Raw genomic sequence first — 8,853 nt, 5'->3', positions numbered from 1 at the left:
TTCCTCTGTGCTGTGTCTTAGGCAACCACTACCTTACTTTCATTCTCTATAGATTTACCTAATCTGGACATTTCAAACAAATGGAATTGTACGATAGGTTTTTTGTGATTGGCTTCCTTCCACACTGAGCAGGGAGCCCAATAGGGGCTCGAGCCCAGGACCCTGGGATCATGACCTGAGCTGAAGGCAGAGGCTTCACTGACTGAGCCACCTAGGTGCCCCTGTTCATTCATTGTTGATGGACATTTGGTTTATTTCCATTTTGGGGCTACTATGAAAAATGTTGCTATGAACATTCATGCACAAACTTTTGTGTGGACGTATGTTTTCATTTCTCTTGGGTATAAACCCAGGAGTACAACTGTTGCATCATATGGTGACTGTATATTTAACCTTTGGAAAAACTGCCAGATTGCTTTCCAAAGCTGTTGCACCCCCACCAGCAATATGTCAGTGTTCCAATTCCTCCACATCTTCACGAAATTATTATTTGTCTTTTTTATTATAGTAATCCTAGCAGTGTGAAATGATAAAACGTATTTTATTTCCAATTAATCACAATGGGCGGGGGGTGCTGGGGTGGCTCAGTTGGTTCAGCATCCGAATCTTGATTTCAGCTCAGGTCACGATCTCAGGGTCGTGAGATCAAGCCCTGCTTGGGGCTCTCTCTCTCCTTCTCCTTCTGCCCCACTCCCCCCCACTCATGCTCACTATCTCTCGCTCTCTCTCTCTCTCTCAAAAAAAAGACAAAACCAAAAAACAAACTCTCAGTTAATCACAATGGGAATTTAATTATTTAATGCAGCCATGAATCTAAGGTCACCAATAAAATCTAAGCAAAACCAGGGTTATAAATCAGTAGACATGTGTTAATAATCTATACAATTTAAAGTTACAACCAGAAAAGGAATTGAATACAAAATTTCCCTTGATTTTTGGTGGTCATCAAATTTCATGGCAAGGGTTACCAATAAAATTGTAAAAAACAGATTTTAAATAGTTTCAATAAAATGCTAAAAAATTCAATGAGCCTTTTAGGTTTCATGTTGGGCTGAAGATTTAAAACATCAGGCTGGCCCCAATCAGTAAAAAACGACAGATAAATATTTACAATGACTAGACAGGTTATTTAATTGCAATGGTACCGGAGGACTATTCACCCCTGGCAAAAAACAAACACAAACAAACAAACAAACAAACAAATCTCTTTGGGTTTAATTTCTCAATGCAAACAAGTGTTTGTAAATACTGTGATAATATAGACTTGGAATCAAGACAATGAAGAAAAATAATACACAAGTCAATTTTATTTCTGATCTGTCTTCATAAAGCTTTCTGGCGCCAAATGCCCAACACTGTCCCTCAATATAAAACTAAATTAAGAAGAGTAAAATGACTCTTACTTGCTGACATCCTACAGAATTATCTTTCACTAAGGCAAGGCTCAAGCTCCGTTAACTTGCTTCTCTAGGGTGTGATTAGCAGAGCACCAAATTTATAAACTGATAGAACCACTCAAAATGCTGAACACACTTTGCAAACAGAAGCAAACGTCCCCCCCCCCAAATTGTTAGTTCCCTGTGCCATGTTATTCTTGAAACTTACATGGTTACCTATAAGAAAAAAATTAGGGAAGCTTTGAACTTTTTGTCAAGACTGAAGTGCAAAATATTTCCATATTTTAATAGGAAAAAACATCAAACGTATAAAGGAACTGAAGTGACAGTAAAGCTAAAAAAAAAAAAAAAGCCCCTTTAAAGATATACTTGAAGAGGGGCTCCTGGGTGGTTCCATCAGTTAAGCATCTGCCTTTGGCTCAGGTCATGATCCCAGGGTCCTGGGATCGAGCCCCACATTGGGCTCCCTGCTCAGCGAGAGTCTGCTTCTCCCTCTCATTCTGTGTGCACACTCACTCTGTCTCTCTCAAACAAATAAATAAAATCTTTAAAAAAATAAATACATACTTGAAGACTACAGAAGACCAATTTAATTTTTTTCTTCAGTGAAATCTGTAAGTGCACCAGGTTTTCATAGAACTTGACATTTTGTTTATTTTCTTTTTCCCAGGATCAGAAATTCCAAAATTCAAGGGAAAAAATGGGGAAAAAAATAACATGGTGTGACAAATGGACATTAAGTTCATAAAGACCCTTTTTAAAAAAATGAGATATTATGGAAGAAAATACCATGAAAATAATCATAATAATATGAGAATTGTTTTTTAGGCACAGTAAATTTGAGCCTTAGTCTTCATGAAGATACTGTAGCTTATATAGGAAACTATAAATATATAAGACTCTGGGAAGAAAAGTCAAAATACATATTGTTTAACATTCTGTAGGCCTAGAAAACTTTTGAGGGGAGGAAAAAGGATAGCCAACTGAATGTTCACTTAAGAATATAGAACTATGGGGGCACCTGGCTGGCTCAGTTGGTAGAGCATGTGAGCCTTGATCTCAGGGTTGTGAGTTCAAGCCCCTCGTGTTGGATGTAGAGATTACTTAAAAATAAAATCTTAAAAAAAATAAAGAATACAGAACTACGAAAAATTGCTGGGTCAAAAGGGTGCTCCAAGTGGAATCATAGTTTGTGAAATCATACAACTTAGATATATTTTTAAAAGGAAAGAAAAAGTACTAAATAATTACAGTTCCTTCCAAAAAGGAAATCTTAAATAAAGGGGAAAAGATTCTAATAGTATAAATGAGCCTGGCTCAGAAAGCAAACCGAACAAAGTATCCAAGATTCTGTCCATAAAAGTAAATTACATCTTTAATATGAAAGAAATAGGCTATAAAAAAACTTCATTCCTAGACATGGTTTTAGTAAAAGCTCATTTGTGCTCTTTTGCGGGTGCATAATAAAGTTCCATGGGTTTGTTCCCTTTCCAATATTACTCACTGATCAATTGCAAAGAAAAAGAACCATTTAATACAGTGAATGCCCACTGGCTGTTGCTGTGTAAATGGTATACTACGGCTTCTCACTGGCTGTAACAAGGTTCATCTGGTTTGGTTTTCCTTCGCTTCCAAGTTCTTCTAAAGCTGACCTCACAGGGGCGCCTGGGTGGCACAGCGGTTGGGCGTCTGCCTTCGGCTCAGGGCGTGATCCCGGCATTATGGGATCGAGCCCCACATCAGGCTCCTCTGCTATGAGCCTGCTTCTTCTTCTCCCACTCCCCCTGCTTGTGTTCCCTCTCTTGCTGGCTGTCTCTATCTCTGTCGAATAAATAAATAAAATCTTTAAAAAAAAAAAAAAAAAAAAAGCTGACCTCACAGCCAGATACTTGGATCCGTGATCAACAGGGGCATTATCTTGTCTGAGCACTCTCACCTTTTTCTATTCGTGTGGAATGAGGCCTGAATACTTACTCAATTTCACTTGCACCGTCAAGTACCGGATCAGTGGCCACTCTTGCATTGCTGTTATCAAGCTCACACCGCGGATCATCAGATGCTTTGGTCCGTTTTCTACTAGGTTCTGCTTCCTGATTACTGTGTCTCAAAGCACTGCTACAGTGAGCACTATCACTGCTGTCCTGTCTTCTGCTCGACTCCCATGTTCAGTCTGTTGTTTCTTGCCTTGCTGTCATCTGTCCATGGCCTGTATCTTCAGTCCTTCCCCAGTGCTGTCGCTGACTGCTTGCCGATCGTGGCGAGTTCTCTCTCTTGACGAACTTCATACTCACCACAACTTGGGTAAATTTTGCTGATGAGTGCATCAAAGTTTGGGTCTGGCCTTAGTGATCTTTCAGAAACTAGCATTTTCCAACAGGTAGGATATTCTTTGTTTTAAAGATTTATTTATTTATTTTAGAGAGAAAGAGAGAGAGAGAGAGAACACAAGTGGGAGGGGCAGAGGGAGAAGGAGAGAGAATCCCAAGCAGACTCCATGCTCAGCGAGGAGCCTGAGGTGGGGCTTGATCTCACGACCCTGAGATGAAGACCTGAGCCGAAACCAAGAGCCGGACACTCAACCAACTGCACCACCCAGGCGCCCCAGGACATTCTTTATTGCCACTTCCGAGGGCTGTAATAGTGCATTCTGCACAAAAACGACGTAAACGCTCCTTTGCAGTCATGGTGTTCTTCAACGTATCCACACAAACTGGGCACATGAATTCACTGTGTAGACTTGGAGATGAAACCACAAATTCTAACCCATCCGTTATTGCCTCCTGAGGTGTTCACCGTAATTCATAAAAGCTGAGTTCCCATGTTCTGCTTACTGGTTGAGTCCCATTTGTCTGCACAGCCTGAGACATCGCGGCTCCTGCCCCAGCCCCGGACTTGCTGGCCGTGGCCAGATCCGGATTCAGGGATGAGCCGCACAGTATCAAAACGTTATTTCTTAATGAAAAATGGCCTGAAATGAAAGTCAGCGCTAGATCTGGTGACTGAAATTTAGGAAAAGCTAAGAGGCATTTACTGATTTTTTAGCCAGAAGACTATAACTTTCAAATGCTGTATGTCTAGGAATCATTACGAGTCTGAAGGATAACTTAAAAATTTCAGCTAAACTAGACTGAAGTAATATTCACGAATTTGGGGATTTGTGAAGGTCTCAGGACTGGACCTGTGAATGCCAAGAATCTATTCTAGGTTCCAGGGGTGCCTGGGAGGCTTAGTCGTAAGCGTCTGCCTTCGGCTCAGGACGTGATCCCAGGGTCCTGGGATCGAGCCCCGCATCGGGCTCCCTGCTCCACTGGGAGCCTGCTTCTTCCTCTCGCACTCCCCCTGCTTGTGTTCCCTCTCTCGCTGGCTGTGTCTCTCTCTGTCAAATAAATAAATTAAAAAAAAAAAAAAAAGAATCTACTCTAGGTTAGAATCCCAAATTTGCCTTGTCACAGGGACAGTATTTTAAAAATCCTGCCGTTAACGATCACCTTGTTTTGGGGAGCCGGGTAATCGTGGAGCTACTCCTTTGTGCTTTAGTCTCACTGCCGTAGGAGACTCAAGCAAAGGTGAGATATTTTTATACTCTTTGCTTCTCCATCCAAGAAGCCTCTGTGTTCTGAGTTTGTGCTCCCCATCCTTAGAGGGTTCCTGATGGCTTTTATGTTGTAAAGCCGGGAAAAGAGGGAGTGCAAGTAGGATTGCCAGGTAACATATGAGATGCCCAGTTAAATTGTATTTCAGATAAACAACAGATAATTTTTAGTATAAGACCCCCCCATTATTTGTTTATCTGACATACAAATTTAGCTGCACATTCTGTATTTATATTTGCTCAATTTTACAACCCTAAGTGGAGGATACAATTTATAGCTCCAGGAGTCTTTACCCTGCTCCCCCACCCCATAAGGCTTTTGTTTGGGAGGGTACGAATCAGTTCAAATAGACTGTAGTGAGGCTGGAGGAAGTGGAATGGCAAACTCAAAAGTTGGAGTCCTGGGGATGGCCTCTGGGGTTGGGTTCAGTGAGGGTCTGGGACCTGGGCTTTATGGCCACGTGACTCCTGAGAAAGTCCAGCTGGCCCAGGGAGCCGGCCGTGGGGGTGGGTGTTGTGGAAGCTGACCTGTGTGGTGGCTGGGGAGCCACATGGCCCAAAGCCCTGCCAATAATCCTACATTGTTGTATGACTCAAGACAGCGAGCAACGAGGGGCAAACGGACTTTATCTGATACATTTAAAGTGACTGGCACAGAGTAAGTGCTTCAGTGAACATTTAGAACAAATGGAGTAATATGATGTTTCTTGAATTTCCATAGCATACATCAAAATAATACTCATTGTATTTCCATTAAAGAAGTTTCTTTCGGTGCCTCCTTTCCTGAATGTCCATGGATTTTGCTCTCTTAGGGCATATCTACTTTGGCACCAGGCATAGCAGTCACAAAATCCCCATAGCATCAATTTCACTGTCCAAATTACAGAAAAGTACATACTATTTGAGCGCCGCAAAAATATCACAGCACCATCTAAAAATGGTTTCGGCCTGTTTTTAAAACATTCTCCAGTACAATATTTTAGCACAGCTGAGATATTTGGAGAATCCCTTGGAGGTTTGTGATAAAGGAATGTGGCCAGTATTTTTCAGTTTACTCAGCCTAATCACTAAATGATTAAGAATGCAAATCATTTCTATACCTCCAGGTATATGTGTGATTTCGAACATGGCAGATCCTTAAGGTAGACTGTAAAGAATAGAGATTGAATGTTCTTTCTCTGCTGCGAGCAAATCTGCCAGACAGATTTGCTGGAGAAGGTCATTGAGCCTCTCCGAGCTACAGTTTCTTCTTTGGGCTCAGAATTAAATATCACTAAGGTTCTTTCCAATGTAAAGAGAATGCTATTTGCTATTCAAAGACCTGGTTTTTAGTCCTGGCTTTGCCAGTTATTAGCTGTGTGACCTTGGGCAAATTATAAAATGTCTTTCAACCTCTGACTTCTCACTTGTAAAATGGAGATAATAACACTTCCCAGGTTGTTTCAAGGACCAAATAAACCAATATAGGGGATAACACTTTCTAATAAACCATGAAGTAATAAATTAATGCAGAGGTATCAATTTTTATTTTTAAGAGTAGCTGATCATAGGGGTACCTGGGTGGCTCAGTGGGTTAAGCATCTGACTCTTGGTTTTGTCTCAGGTCATGATCTCAGGGTCGTGAAATGGAGCCCCTCACCAGGCTTTGCGTGCTCAGTGCAGAGCCTGCTTGAGATTCTCTCTCCCCCTCTCCCCCTCCCCTGGCTCACGCTAAATAAATAAATAGATAAATAAAATCTTGTTTTAAAAAGAGTAGCTGATCATAAAGCAAAACAAAACGAAAGTTGTTTTTTTTTTTAAGATTTTATTTATTTATTCGACAGAGATAGAGACAGCCAGCAAGAGAGGGAACACAAGCAGGGGGAGTGGGAGAGGAAGAAGCAGGCTCCTAGCGGAGGAGCCTGATGTGGGGCTCGATCCCAGGACGCTGGGATCACACCCTGAGCCGAAGGCAGACGCTTAACCGCTGTGCCACCCAGGCGCCCCAAAACGAAAGTTTTTATTTGTGGTCTTGGTTTCTTCAAAAGTCATGAAAATAGGAAAATTATAAATGTACTTACTGGGCCTTTATAGCAACAGGCACTCAGTTTAAAATATTCCTGACTTATAATATATAAAATGGTACACTCTGGGAAGGCTTGGCCATAGTGAAGGAATAGAGCCTACCAGCTGTGATACAGAGGAGCACTAAGCCAACGGGAAGGAGCAGCTTATTTATTGGGGCCAACGAGGCACAAAACACAACACATCAGACGACCATGAAACACTTTGCTTCTTGGAACCTAAAAAAATCATACTTCTCACTGGGGGCAGATTCAAATTATATACAACAATTTTGATGGACTTGTGTGGGGAGTGGAGGGAGGGATAATCTTAAGTAAAAAGAAATCTGCTTGACTATTCCATGACCTGAGTAATTTAAGCATGCAGTGCCCTGAAATGAAGTTGGAAGTCCCAGTACCTTGGACTGACATTCTTGGTAATGCATTTTCTTCTACCAAGAGTCTGTAGACCGCTCCATGGGATCCCAGTATTCTTTAGAAGCTATAGCGGAGCCAGGGGACGATTCCCAAGGGTTATTAGAGTTTGGATATATGCGTTGGGTGGGATTATATAATATTGTATCTGTCTGGGACATATGATTATTAATCATGTCAATTAGTTATTGAGTTATTAGTTGTCGACTAATTGATTCAGCCTTTAGTGGGAGCTACTGTGTGCTAGGCTTTGTGCCAGGAGCTGAAAACACAAAGTTTAGTAGGACTGGCCTTACTTCAACTAGCTCACAGTGTCGTGCAGGAGAATGATATAAAAACAGATACTATGCTTATAACTCAAGGTATGAACTGCATACGTCTGCATTCTACCACTTCTGTTTATTCTTTCTGAGTCTCGGTTTTCCCATCTGTGAAAGATGAGTAATAACACTTCCCTTACAGTATGTGCATGGTTGTTTGTGTAGACCCTGGCTTGCTCCTGATATGTCCTTGTGCCCCTCCCCCACACGGAGAATGGTTTGGCGATGGGAGAAGCCTGTGCTCTCTTTTTGAGGGACTGATTCCATTTGGCTTTTTCAGGTTACAAGAACTGAGCAATCTGAAGACTGGGAGACTTCTTGTAAGGAATTCTAGTACCCAGCCAGCTACTCTATTATTCTTGGGGTCTTTACTTCTCTCTCTGATTTCCATCATCAGCCCTTCTTTGGGTTTTGATTGGATCCATTAGTCACCATCCAATGGGAGACCCACAACTAGAAGACACAGTTAGATAGGAGAAGACTCACCAGCCAATATAGAAGACCCACCAATGGTTCAGACTCCAGCCCAGAGAAGTCCGTCTAGCTATGCTAGACATTTTTTTCCAAAGGCCAATACGAATAAAGGCTGATATTTTTCTTTTTAAGTTTTTATTTTATTTCCAGTTAGTTTTAGTTCCATACAGTGTTATCTTAATTGCAGGTGTACAATATAGTAATTCAACATTTTCATACATCATCCTGTGTTCATCACGACAAGTGGACTCCTTAATCCCCATCACCGTTTAACCCATCCACCCATCCACCTCCCCTCTGGTAACCATCAGTTTGTTCTCTGTAATTAAGAGCCTCTTTCTTATTTTGTCTCTCTTTCATTTTCCCCCTTTACTAGTTTGTTTTGTTTCTTAAATTCCACATATGAGTGAAATCATACGGTATTTGTCTTTTTCTGACTTATTTCTTTTTTTTTAAAGCATATTTTGTTTTTTGTTTTTTGTTTTAATTTTTTATTTATTTGACAGAGAGAGACAGCCAGCGAGAGAGGGAACACAAGCAGGGGGAGTGGGAGAGGAAGAAGCAGGCTCATAGCGGAGGAGCCTGATGTGGGG

At 41.4% G+C, this 8,853-nt stretch overlaps 1 pseudogene; it reads right to left on the bottom strand.

Moving 5' to 3' along the window:
- Window positions 1-2,721: 2,721 nt before the first annotated feature.
- Window positions 2,722-4,283, bottom strand: LOC103670184 (annotated as a pseudogene).
- Window positions 4,284-8,853: the final 4,570 nt, after the last annotated feature.

The sequence above is a fragment of the Ursus maritimus genome, unplaced genomic scaffold (assembly GCF_017311325.1).
Source record: "Ursus maritimus isolate PB19 unplaced genomic scaffold, ASM1731132v1 scaffold_2, whole genome shotgun sequence".
Lineage (NCBI taxonomy): Eukaryota > Metazoa > Chordata > Mammalia > Carnivora > Ursidae > Ursus > Ursus maritimus.
This window is presented reverse-complemented; position numbering and strand designations above follow the sequence as displayed.